This window comes from Athene cunicularia (assembly GCF_003259725.1).
Source record: "Athene cunicularia isolate RWA chromosome 15 unlocalized genomic scaffold, athCun1 chr15_part1, whole genome shotgun sequence".
Classification (NCBI taxonomy): Eukaryota; Metazoa; Chordata; class Aves; order Strigiformes; family Strigidae; genus Athene; species Athene cunicularia.
The window spans coordinates 3,802,506-3,814,081 of record NW_020799121.1 but is presented as its reverse complement, the minus strand read 5'-3'; the positions used below and the strand labels follow the sequence as shown (position 1 = coordinate 3,814,081).

The window sequence follows — 11,576 nt, the reverse complement described above, 5'->3', positions numbered from 1 at the left end:
AGCCCGCCCGAGGCCTCGGGCTGTCCCGGGCTCTCCCACAGTTTCTGCTTTCAGTTAAAGGATTTCAGCTGGGTTCGCATCACCCCCGGGGAGCACTGCGCTGTGCTGGCAGACTCTCACCTCCCGAGCCGCGGAGCTCCCGCAGCAAGTGGCGTCGGGCCTGCAAGGGCATTTCCTCTGATCTGGGCTCGATTTGTCATCTCCTCACCCCCGTGACTTGCGAAATTTAGCAAAACCATGAAAGATGGCCAGAAAATAACCAACTTCAAGCATTTTGGTGGCTCAGGCCCAGCGTAATTTGGCCAGTTTTTAGCAAGTGATTCAGTCCTTGCTGAACAGAACGTCTGTCAGGTGAAATTCACTTTGGGGGATACAGGAAGGGCAGCAAGGCAAGGAATCTTCATTTATGGTTAAGGTTATGGAAAAAAACCCTAAACAAACCACAAAACAAGTAAATAAAGATCTGATTCCATCGTAGGTTTGAGGTTGGTGAGGAAAAGTATGACAGCCTGCACCCAGAAAGGAACAGGCTCCATTTCTGCCATGTGATATAAGAAAAAAAAACTTTATACCTGCATGGACCTTCAGCAAAATGAAGAGATTTCTGAACAGATGGACGGTGGAGTTGAGATTTTCTTCTGTCTGGCTCCCCCTGTGTGCATTTCATTAACTGAAGTTACAGAAAACTGTAAGTTGTGTTTAGAGCTTTATGAATGAGCTACTTTTGTCACTGGAGGTTTTACAATTGACTTGAATAGAGCCACAGTTTCCCGTTTCTGGATGTCACCCTACAAGATAAAATGCAGTCACCACAGTAAAGACATAAGAAATATATGTGCAGTCTTTTTACTTTCATAGACATTAATCATCTCTCATCTGCATGCCTGGAATATAATGTAGAATGAGAATCTGCTGATCTATCAGAATGTCAAAAGAAAAGATTCTACATCTTTAGGAAAGAGTAAAAAATGCTGAAGTTACACACGCTTGCCAATGTACCCATTAGTGTTCAGGCACAAGCTCTCTGTAGCTGTAAGATCTCTGATATGTTTGTTCTCAGGGGCCTTTAAACACCAGACAAGCTCCGGAAACACAGTTCGCATCACACCACACAATTACTTTTAGAGTTAAGTTCAGTAGGGATGGAGGCCATGGACTTACCCTCTGCAAGGGGTCAGCATCTTCTGGAGCCACTCAAGCCTTTAATCCATGAGAACACTTTCAACAAAACCCTGTAATGGCTTAATGAGTTTGAGTTCGTCTGCTTGTAGTTGAAACACAGGTAAATGAGATCTTATTATCAGGGATGTGAATGAGAACACCGAGCTCACTTGCGGCAGTTTGAGCCGTTAATGTTGAACATAAACAAGCACAACAAAAGGCTGCCAGCAGGTCAGCTCTGGAGAGAAGGCAAAGTTGTGTGCAGAGGTTAGCCAGGGAGACTTGAAACTGGGCTGTGAGGAAAGGATGTAGATTCTTCCTGTCTAACATCAGACATTTAGTTTAAGGACCTTTGTGGAGGACCTCCAAGAGGGTTATTCAGAGACTAGTGAAGTTATCAGTCACATCAGGCCAACAATCTGCACAAAATCTTCTTCTGAGGATCATGAGCTGTAGGATGTGTCTGAGCTCTGTTAAGTTGGACCATGTGAATCCCTTCCCAGGGCTCCCAAAGACACAGACCTAATAGTAGAACCTGGGGTTCCTTGTGCATTTCTAGAAACAGTAAAATTTAATTGTTCAAATGAGGCTGCTAAGGGATGCTAATGGATTGTAAAGAAAGCAGGAGACAGGAAGCGGTGAGATGTGTGGAGCTACAGAAGATATTATAGATATTCAGGGGCAATTTGTGATAACAAGAGCTCATTAAGAGGTTCTTCAGACAAAGGTTCTGTCATGAGGCAGTTATTGTAGCTGAATTTAGTGGTTTGTTTTATGTAGAAGATGGGTTAAAATCCAAGAAGTATATCCTGTTAGGACAAGATTGATTAAATTTTAAATGGCACTGACTTGTAGCCACTTACTGAGGTAAAGAAAAAGAAGGAGGTATTCAGCCAATAGCTTGGTTTCACAGGCTGCAGTGATGGAGGGTAGTTATATTCCCCATAACCCGGGGAAGGCTCTTACCTCAGAGGAAAGAACCACTGTGCTGAGATCGCTCAGCAAAAAGCTGTGAAAATTATTTAAGGACATTAACTGAGAGTTTTAAGAAGTAGTTCCACGGAGGACAATCATAAAAATATCCCTCCAAGAGAATGAGTCAGAGTAGCCAGCATTCTTGCTTACAGCCTTACGGTGCAAGCTGAGTCTTGAAAAAGAAACTGATCACTCTGTGCAGAGCAGAGATTTTCCCAGTGATGTGAGTAAGGCAAGATGCTGGATAAATTGCTTACCATGATGGGCAAAACAGATGGGCTAGAGACATGACAGGTTTCAAGATTATTTTTTCTAAAGGTCTTCTTCCCCTGAGAGTGCTATAGCTCAACAGCAGGATTTGTTGTAAGGCAGAATATGGTCTCTCCACCACACTTTGCTGTGTTGCTGGCTGGTAGGACTCTCCTCAAAGGTGTGTCCATGGCTTGTAGTGGTTCTGGAAAGAAGTTCCAGTGTCTGCTCACACAAGTCCACATAAAGATCGAAAATGGTAGTTTCACGCTCAGAGGTTGTTTGGGACTAACATGTATGTCCAGACAACATGATACAAGGAGCTTCCTCACTGGTTCTTCACGGCACTGAGAGAGCTGAGTCTGCAAATCCTGAGTGCTAAGAACTCTTCTCAAGTGTAGAGTCACACCAGAAGGAGCTGGTGGGACCTTGTAATGGCCTGAGAGACTGGTCAGATAGGCTGGGCTTCCCTAGCTTGGTGTAAGGCGAGGGAGGCATTTCTAGATCACAGTTCTTGCTGGAACAACGTGGCAATGCCAAACTGGCCCTACATGGGGCTGTGTTTGATCAGCACAGTCAGTCCCTATGCAGCAGACCTGGTGACGTTCACAAACCTAATCTCAGATCACGCTCTCCTGTGACAAAAATGAGCACATTGCTGTTTCCCAACTACTCTTAGAAAAAAAGAAATTAACTGAAATTTTTTAAGAGTGTGCAGTGTGCCCAATGGAGTAACCTGACATAATGCAAACGGTGTCTTCCTAAAACAAACTGTTCTTTCTCAGTATGGTCACACAGCTGCCTACCATTGCCCCTGCTTCCAACCCTTCTGGGTTATTAAGCAGAAAAAAAGGACCATAGAAATAATAAAGGAGACCTGTGAGAGACACCTTTATAATTTTCCAAAGAACTGTTGTTCTCTGGCTAGAGCATGTACTCAGGCTGTTCCAAATACAGCAGACAAGATGCTTGCAGGAACCTTTCTCCACCCAGACTTAAAAACCACTTTCAAGGAAGGAAGTCACATTAACAGGCAATGGCCATGTAAGGCTCCAACCTGAGCTCTGCTTATCTGTAGAAAAAAATCCTGTCAAGCATCTTCCAACGTTTATCCTTCCTAAGACAACAGTGAACCTGGCTACTATATAATCCCAAGGGAAAAGCATAAACTGGAAATGAAGTAATTCGATATCTAAAATTCTCATACTTTATCCATTGCACAGTAATTTAAAATTCTTCATATACTTCATCACAATATCTCATGATAGTAAAAACCATCCCTGTTCTACAAAGGGAAGAAGCCAGCCCCCGGGGATGGAGGCTATGCATACCCCGCAGGGCTGGCGCTTCTGCCATGTGGCTCAAAGCTCTGACTCTCCCCCTCCCCCAAAAGCTGGAGATGAGACATGGGGCTGGATGGAGGACTCCTGTACTCTGAAAAGGAGCATTTCAGCTTGGTTTAATAACTGCTTGTACACAAGTATTCTTCTATGGGGAAGCAGGGGAAAACTAATGTACCCTTTTATTTTTAAAGACGATTCTGTATCTGGTCATCCCGTTCTTGACAAGTAAGTGGGAACATCCCTCCCCTGCCTGCTGTTCATTCTCATGATTGCCAGGCCATTTAGCACCACTTCACAAACTCAGGGACTGTGGCTACAAAGGAACACAGAACTGCCTTATTGGTTCTTGCTGCTAGTAAGTTATAAAGTAAGTTATCTGTGTCACCCAAGCAGCTATTGGAGGGAAATGACTCCCTGTCTGTTCCCAGTCAGCAACGCCAAATGAACCAGTGGCTCCAGGGTCTTCAGCTTTTTGTCTTTGCAAGCTTACTGCTAAATCCATCCTTTCTTCTGTATGTTCTGTACATTTCAGTGTCCAAATCTGCTTTGCACTGATAGGTCTTTGCTTAGAAGCCTCGATTTATAGTGAATAGAGGTGAATAGTCTTTTTCACTTCTGCCTGGACTTCAGCTGTTGAAAAAAAAAAAAATTTTTTTTGAGGCCTTAAACCCAAATACCTCCACAGTTTGGGGTTTTCAGGATTTGGACCAGAACTCTGTGTCTGGTGCTTATTGTTAAGAGAGAGGCCGTATTTCTGATTCTATATTGCAGTTAGTGTTGAACAGAAGTTACAGAGAATCCTGAGTGAGGGTGAGATATAAGAGAATAGCTGCCCTGGTTGTTACTGATCTTCAGATAATCCTTTCGAATCTTATTTGGTTGGCTCCTAGGACGCTTCTTATTACAAATACAGAATGTTTATGCAGGTGTGACATTTTGTCCTGGATTCAGAACAAGGAATGAAAGTAACTCAAAATAAGGAATAAAGAAGTAGCCTCAGTGTGATGGCAGTGAATATACTACTATTAACCAACAGAATGCTTGGATAAAAATGAAGATTATGACTCAAACAGTACAGCAGATGACTAAGCAGTACTAAGGAATGCAGGACTATGACAGTTTGAAGTTAAAAAGGAAAGAAATTTATTGTAATTCATTGTGTTGACCCCAACACAGCTGTGCTGTGAAGGTTTGCTCGCAGGCTTTGTGAAGTAGCCATTATGCTTTTGGTTTTAGATGTTCTGGTATCTCCTAGCTGCTGTTCGGGAGATTATGCTGTTTGTATAGTGGAGCTTGTAGACAGAAGCAATTTGTACAGGCATGCTGAAACCACTAAACTTTCTTAAGCATTAAAAGAAATGAGAGAGGAGAGATTGGGGAGGCTGCTTAAGGCTGCTTACTGCTACCTATCATTTAGTGATTCAAAATGAGTATTTGGATCAAATTCTTTATCAACATCAGGTAAAGGAAATTGTTATAATAAGCTATCATAGAGACAGTTGTTCCTAGCTCTGAAGTAACATTTTGTGACACTGTCAATAGAGAAACTTCTTAAGTTCCTTTCAGGCAGTGCTGGGTAACGACAAACTAGAATTCCTTTGTCCAGGAGGGAGAAACTAAACCTACTTGAGGGCCCTTAAATTCCAGCTGATTCAGTGAGAGCCTAGGAAAGGTGTTGTCAGTTTATGAGGTTGAATCAAATCGGTAAAGTTTAGTGGTTTTCATACATATTACATATTCACAGTTACACTTTCCCTAAGACAGGGAGCTGCTCTATTATTTAACTGAATACCATAGCCAGGGAGTTACAAGAATAATTTTGACGGTGATTTCACATGGAAAGCACAGTAGTGAGTGGACTTATGAAGACAGAGACAACTTGTCTGAAAATTATTTCTTTTCCATGAGAAACAGGTAAGAGTCAATATCAGTGCATGGCACAAATCAGGAGGTATATTTGCCCTTTATTAATGCCATAAATAAATGAGAACACTCAGGAATCAAAAGCTAAATTCCCATTGGCTCTCTTTTTTTTTTTTTTTTTCCAACTTGCATATATTTGCATTACATTGCACTTCAAGAATTAATTTAGACCTTTCCCTAAGTCTGTTCATGTCACTGTCATTGTTTCCTGTAGTGTATAACCAGTTAAGGCACAACAGGGGCATGTCTCATTTTTCCTGCTTTTGAAGTGGACAGAGTTTAATACGCAGCATGTTAAGTAATAGAAAGTGTAATGGCTGGAAGGATGCATGATGCCTTCCTTAAAAATGGTGGCTCAGGATGCTTTTTACTATTATATTTCTGTGCGTATTACTGGGTCCGTGGGGCTGATGCATTATTCTACCACTGGGATTTGTGTATGCTGATGCTGTAATAGGTATTGTGAGAGAAATGCTTTTCTTAGTTTAAACATAACTTTGCTATTTTACCCTTGCAGCTGTATACTCTTTATCTTTTGTTGTGGACTATAACTGCGGGCTGTGGCTTTGCAAACAGAGGTCTATGATCAGCTGTTAACTTTGGTAAATTATTCATGATAAATAAATATGTGAGCAGGGAAATGTTCAGATAAAAATGAAAGCTTCTTTCACAGTCTGAGATTGTTTTTTCATTCACTGATAACGTTCTGAAGTACTATCATAATTTGAAGCCAATAAATAAGTTGACTGTGCACTTAAAACACATGTGAAGATGTCTTTTTATGTTTTTCATGCTCTGTCCTTTTCCATTCTACCTCCTGGCTTCTGACCTATCTGATTTAGTCCCTTATCAACGTTAAAGGATCTGTTATGCCAGCTCAGACAGCAATGGACATCTGCTCAGCGTGGGTCACCTGTGCTGTGAGGAGCCCTTGTTTTATCTCAGTGTTCCATTTCCCTGCAAATGAGTTCATGTTCTTGGAAATTTTTCTCCTCGTGACTGACAAGACAGTCTGTTGTAGCAGTCCCTTTGTAGCACTAAAATGGCAGGATTTCTCTTACTTCACTTTAACCATCTGAAAACAGAGCATCACAGCTCAGCTAAGTCAAATTTCCTTCAGAATCCACGTGGAGAAGAATGAAGCTGAAGTGAGATTGCATGCCATAGGATTAAAAGTTAAGGAAGATGAATCCCTGGCAGAAATTTTGCTTATGTCACTTCCAAAGCACGTTTTGAGTCCATTACTGTGCTAAGAAGTGTTCTCAGCAGCTGCCTTCTGTAGCATGCCTGAAAAACTAGAAAATTTAGCTGTGCTGAAGAGAAGCAGTTGCAGAGGCTAAGAGCCCTTGCAAAAAGAATATTCAAAGCCTCTCCTCTAACAAAGGAGTCTAGCATACGTGTCCTTCGTGTCCTCACTACCTTTCTTCTTGGGCCAGGGGGGCTGGTCCCTGGTTGCTGTGGGCCTGTCTGGGATCCGGGGTGACTGGGTGCAGCCTCATGTGTCAGCTGACACCGGCTCCGACAGGCAGGCGCAGAACAAGAAGTGTTACCGTACCGTTCAGTTTGACTGATGAGGGACTCACATGTGCTTTTTGCCAATAGCCAGGGATGTACCCAGTGGTGCACACACTCTGCTGGCATTAATTGCTGCTGTTAATTGCTTTGACTCTGGCTGTCACCCTGCCCTCTTCCTTACACATTGGCAGCAGTGAGACTTTTTTTCTGCTGAAGTCCCACGGACCTTAGTGTGTACTTATTGCCTGACTGAACTCATGTTTGGATTTGCTGCTCAGAGTTAGCAGTTATTAAAACTCTTAGATAGACTTACATAAGTTTGATTGTGCTCTGCTCAGGTTCTGCAAGTGTCTGAAATATTAGTCGTTTAGTTGAATGTATTTGGAATATGTTAAAATAGACTGATTATGTTTTGAAACTTTTCTACATCTGAGTGAAGTGTTTTTCAAATTCAGACCTTCATCTGCTAAGACTGTTATCACACACTGACGTTCCAGTGCTAGTTTCTCATGGACAGTATCATTTATATAACCTAATTAAAACCAATGTTAATAGCATTTATTTAAAATACATCATTAAGAAGACATATTTATTTCTCTGTCACTCTATGTGGACAGCCTATACTAGATTAAATCTGATTTCACCTGTTTTCTTCTACGAATAGTTACTACCAGGGGGTTTAATAGCAGACACCACCTCAATTATATCTTACTTTCTTTTAAACTGGGCACCTGTTTTTTTTAATTTCTTGTTATGAGAATTCATTTCAGACATGGCTGTGCAATGCAGTGCTGTAAATTCAGCCTTTTTGAAATATTAATGAACATTTATTTTCTAGGAGTTCCTGAAAACATTTATAACAGGCCTATTAGTTTAAGAATTTGAACAATTTTGCCAGCTTGAATGATATCTGTATTATCAAAGAAATTGCAAACTACGTTGTACTAGCAAATAACAGAAAATTGTTGTTTTGAATAATTTTAATAAATTCAAGTGTTTCAGGATTATTTAATATTATTTCATATTCTATTGAGGCATTTGATAAAGACAATTTAATTAGTTCTCACTCACCCCACAGTCAGTCTGGAATCTCTTCTCTGGATCAGCTCCAGCTTCACACAATAAAAAAAAGAACAAAACACAGGCATGGCTCCGTGTATTGCTCTGTGGCTGGACTAGGTCACTTCTGTTAGAGTAGAGTAGGGCTTGAACCAAAAGGCTAAATGCACCCATTAGGGAAAGTCTGGATCTGGGCTCAGATCTGAACTTATGGGATAAGCTGAACACTAATTGTTCTATAAATAATTAATAGACTTAGCACTTTCCCACGGTGTAGCACCCCATAGGAACCATCTGTTCTTCTCTCACACATATATACATGTACTCTTCTTTCATTAAGGATTCCCAAATACAGTAATTAGAACAGTCATCAAATTTAGATCTGACTGATCAATGCCACTCCAGCTTTGTTTCCGTGTAATTGCAGTAGCCTAGAGCACACTGGTGAACATGGCCCAGAACTCATTTGACTATTACATGAGGAGAACACTGCATGGGAAAAAGGCAACTGAGACACCTTTTCTGGGACACAAAACCCACCAGAAATACCCTGATGTAGACATGATTATTTTTCTTAATTTATACATTACATTTATCACAATTGCAACACCCCCCCCGTTTGAATGTATAAACTCAGTGTTCACTTTTGTCCTGTGATGCCAAGTCAAGTTGCAGTACAGATAAAGCTACTGACCAGGTAGACACCCGCACATCAGACTGATAAATACGTAAATATTCTGTTCTGGGACAGAACTGCCATGATATGGTCCATGACTGTCAAAAATCCAGATGCAATACCATCACAGAAAATATGCTCCTTGGAGGGCTACTCAGCAAACTAAGCTTTAGCCACATGCCTCTAGCCAGGTGACTTCTCTTAGCCCGCTCTATAGCTAACAGTGAGAGAACTGCTGCTCCAGAAATGGTCAGAATCCAGAGTACCTGCCCTAACTTGTGTGGGGGTAGGTACTTTCTGGACTCTGGATGTCTGTGTGGGTTAAGGGCTTCTCATCCCTTTAGCTATAGAGGGGGTTGTAATTGTAGAGGAAGACTGGCTACCTGATGCTCCTTGCCTGTGACTGAGGAGTCTGATTGCCCACTGCTCATCCCCACACAGTTTCCATGCTAAATGATTATTTTGTTTAATAATTCCAGTATTTTCTTTTTACACTTCATGCATGAGAAAATCTGGTCATTCTCTTGCAGATTTTGGAGAGGGCTTTTAATAATATTCAGTCATTACTCATGTCTTGGATTCTTTTTACAAGCTTGCAGTAATCAAGTCTATTTTTTTCAAAAGAAAAGCTTGCTTTTTTGTCACTTTTATCTCAGCCACTTAGATTATATGTGTCACAGTTCTTCCCTTTTTCCTACAACAAATAGGACCGGCTGGACATTGCAATCTTCCCTCCACACATTCTGTGTGAAATTCTCATTACAGACCATACGTATTTCCCTTACCTGCCCTACTTTGTAAACATGGTTTGTAGACCCATAGGCAGGAAACAGCCTCTTAAGGGCAAGTATTTGTTATAGAATATTCTGAGAAATATCCTGATAAACTATCTGTGCAAGACAATGTTTTGATGACTGTTACAGTAATCTGGCACTAGAAATAAATCAGATGCCCCAGCTGTCAACCATGATGGGTTCTTTTAAAAATCGACTACAATTTATAGCATAAATCTATCATATATAGCTGGGTGTAATTTATAGTGTAATGTATTAAGATATAGCCACCCTAATAAAAAGCTATATATCAGACAGAAGAGAAACTACCATTTGCCAGGGGAAAAAAAAAAAAAAAAGGAAAGAGATGTCAACAAAGAGAAAAGGCTTTCTTTTTCAGCCTGTCCCTACTTTAGGGTCTAATCCTGCCTCTGTGAAGTGCACTGTAAAAGTCTAGTTCAACAATGCAAAAATCATAATCTTGAAAACTGGCATTGTTAATCAGGACTGACACCACTGAAAATAATGTGGGGAGTGATGCAGTAATCAGTCCAAAGCCTGCAGGTTTGTGTAGCTCCAGCGTGCAACTCTGAGGTTGCTCTACTTTGTGCAAGAGCACACTGTTTCCCTTCCAGTGGAATATGTCCTTTATTTCCCTTCTCAGCTGCAGAATAATCTAGGATCTACCTTTTATTCCTTAAGACCACACAAGGATGGAAATGGCCACCTACTGCAAAGAGGGAAAGAGTCAGAGTCAGCTGTGGCAGCATCCTCAAAACATGGAACGCACTGGCTGGTCCAAACGGATGCATGCTGCTCTTTCCCTGCCCTTCTGGCACAGCAGGGAAAGAGCATTCCTCACGCCTCACTGTTGAAAGGGATCCTGAGTGAATATCCTTTCTGCTTCCCATTACCCTGATAAACAGATAAATACAACTTCAAACATGCTACAGTGACACTGGTATATTAGACTATTACCCAACAGTACCAACTTTTCCCTTCCTCTCCAATTTTGTCACAAAACACAAGCATTAGGTAGACCAAAATGCATCTACATCCCTCTGTTGCCATTGGCCAATACAGATGATTAAGTTGACCATGAGAAACAGGGCAATTTCAGGGTGTTTCAGGCTCCAGTATGTCCTCCCAACTTCTCATGAGCAGCTGTTTATGATCTTTTTAGGAGTAGGTTAGACATTGATTTCTTTCATCCAGTAGTCAGTTAAATCAAGGAAGCCAAGGTTTTACTAAAGAAAAACACCCAAATACAGGGCTGCAAATTTTAAAATAGGAGGAAATTACATTTCCTACCCAGAAGAACTGAGGGGTGGGATGGAACAAGCCATGCCAACCCTTGCGTGGGTTGTAAGAGAAATGGAGAGGGGAAGATGTCTCTTTCCAAAAACCGTTCTTCCAGTGTGAGAGCCGAGCAACCAGGCCTGTGAAAAACTAAGACAAACAGTCTGGGAAAGCAAAAGTTGAGGCTGATTGAAGATTTGCCTCAAACACTCCCAAGACAAAACCATGAGTCACAGGGTGCTTTCTGTGGAGGCCGAAGCTGATAAGGCTGCCCGATGTATCTGGGGTAGAGAGCCCTGTGGAGACAGGACAGCTCTGCCCTGGGACACCTGGGCAGATTTCAAGGGCCATGTGTCCGGTGAATGAACTTTGCTTCATTGTCCACAAAACGCATATTAAAGTTAACACCCCTCAATATGCTAACGAGGGCTGTCGTGATCATGCTAGTGACATCATCCCGTGAAACACCTTACCCCTCCCTGTACATGGGATACGTAGGTCTGTGGGTTGACCTAGGGGATGGACCCAAGGAAAGTGGGTATAAATCAAAGGGGAGAAGAAAGGGCTCTCTCTCTCTCTCTGTGCCCCTCTCCCTGCCCCCCC

At 41.7% G+C, this 11,576-nt stretch overlaps 1 protein-coding gene across 5 annotated transcripts in view; it reads right to left on the bottom strand.

Moving 5' to 3' along the window:
- Positions 1–23: 23 nt before the first annotated feature.
- Positions 24–11,576, bottom strand: part of CCDC60 (coiled-coil domain containing 60) — an 81,495-nt gene continuing 69,942 nt past the window's right edge. For 2 of the 5 annotated variants that reach the window (XM_026860040.1, XM_026860045.1), the window contains exons 16-17: positions 10,406–10,589; positions 24–2,610 (exon numbers count right to left, since the gene is read on the bottom strand). The gene's annotated coding sequence lies outside the window, so the exon portion shown is untranslated. The remainder of the gene's footprint in view (positions 2,611–10,405; positions 10,590–11,576) is intronic. The other 3 variants (XM_026860043.1, XM_026860041.1, XM_026860044.1) reach the window with 3 other exon arrangements.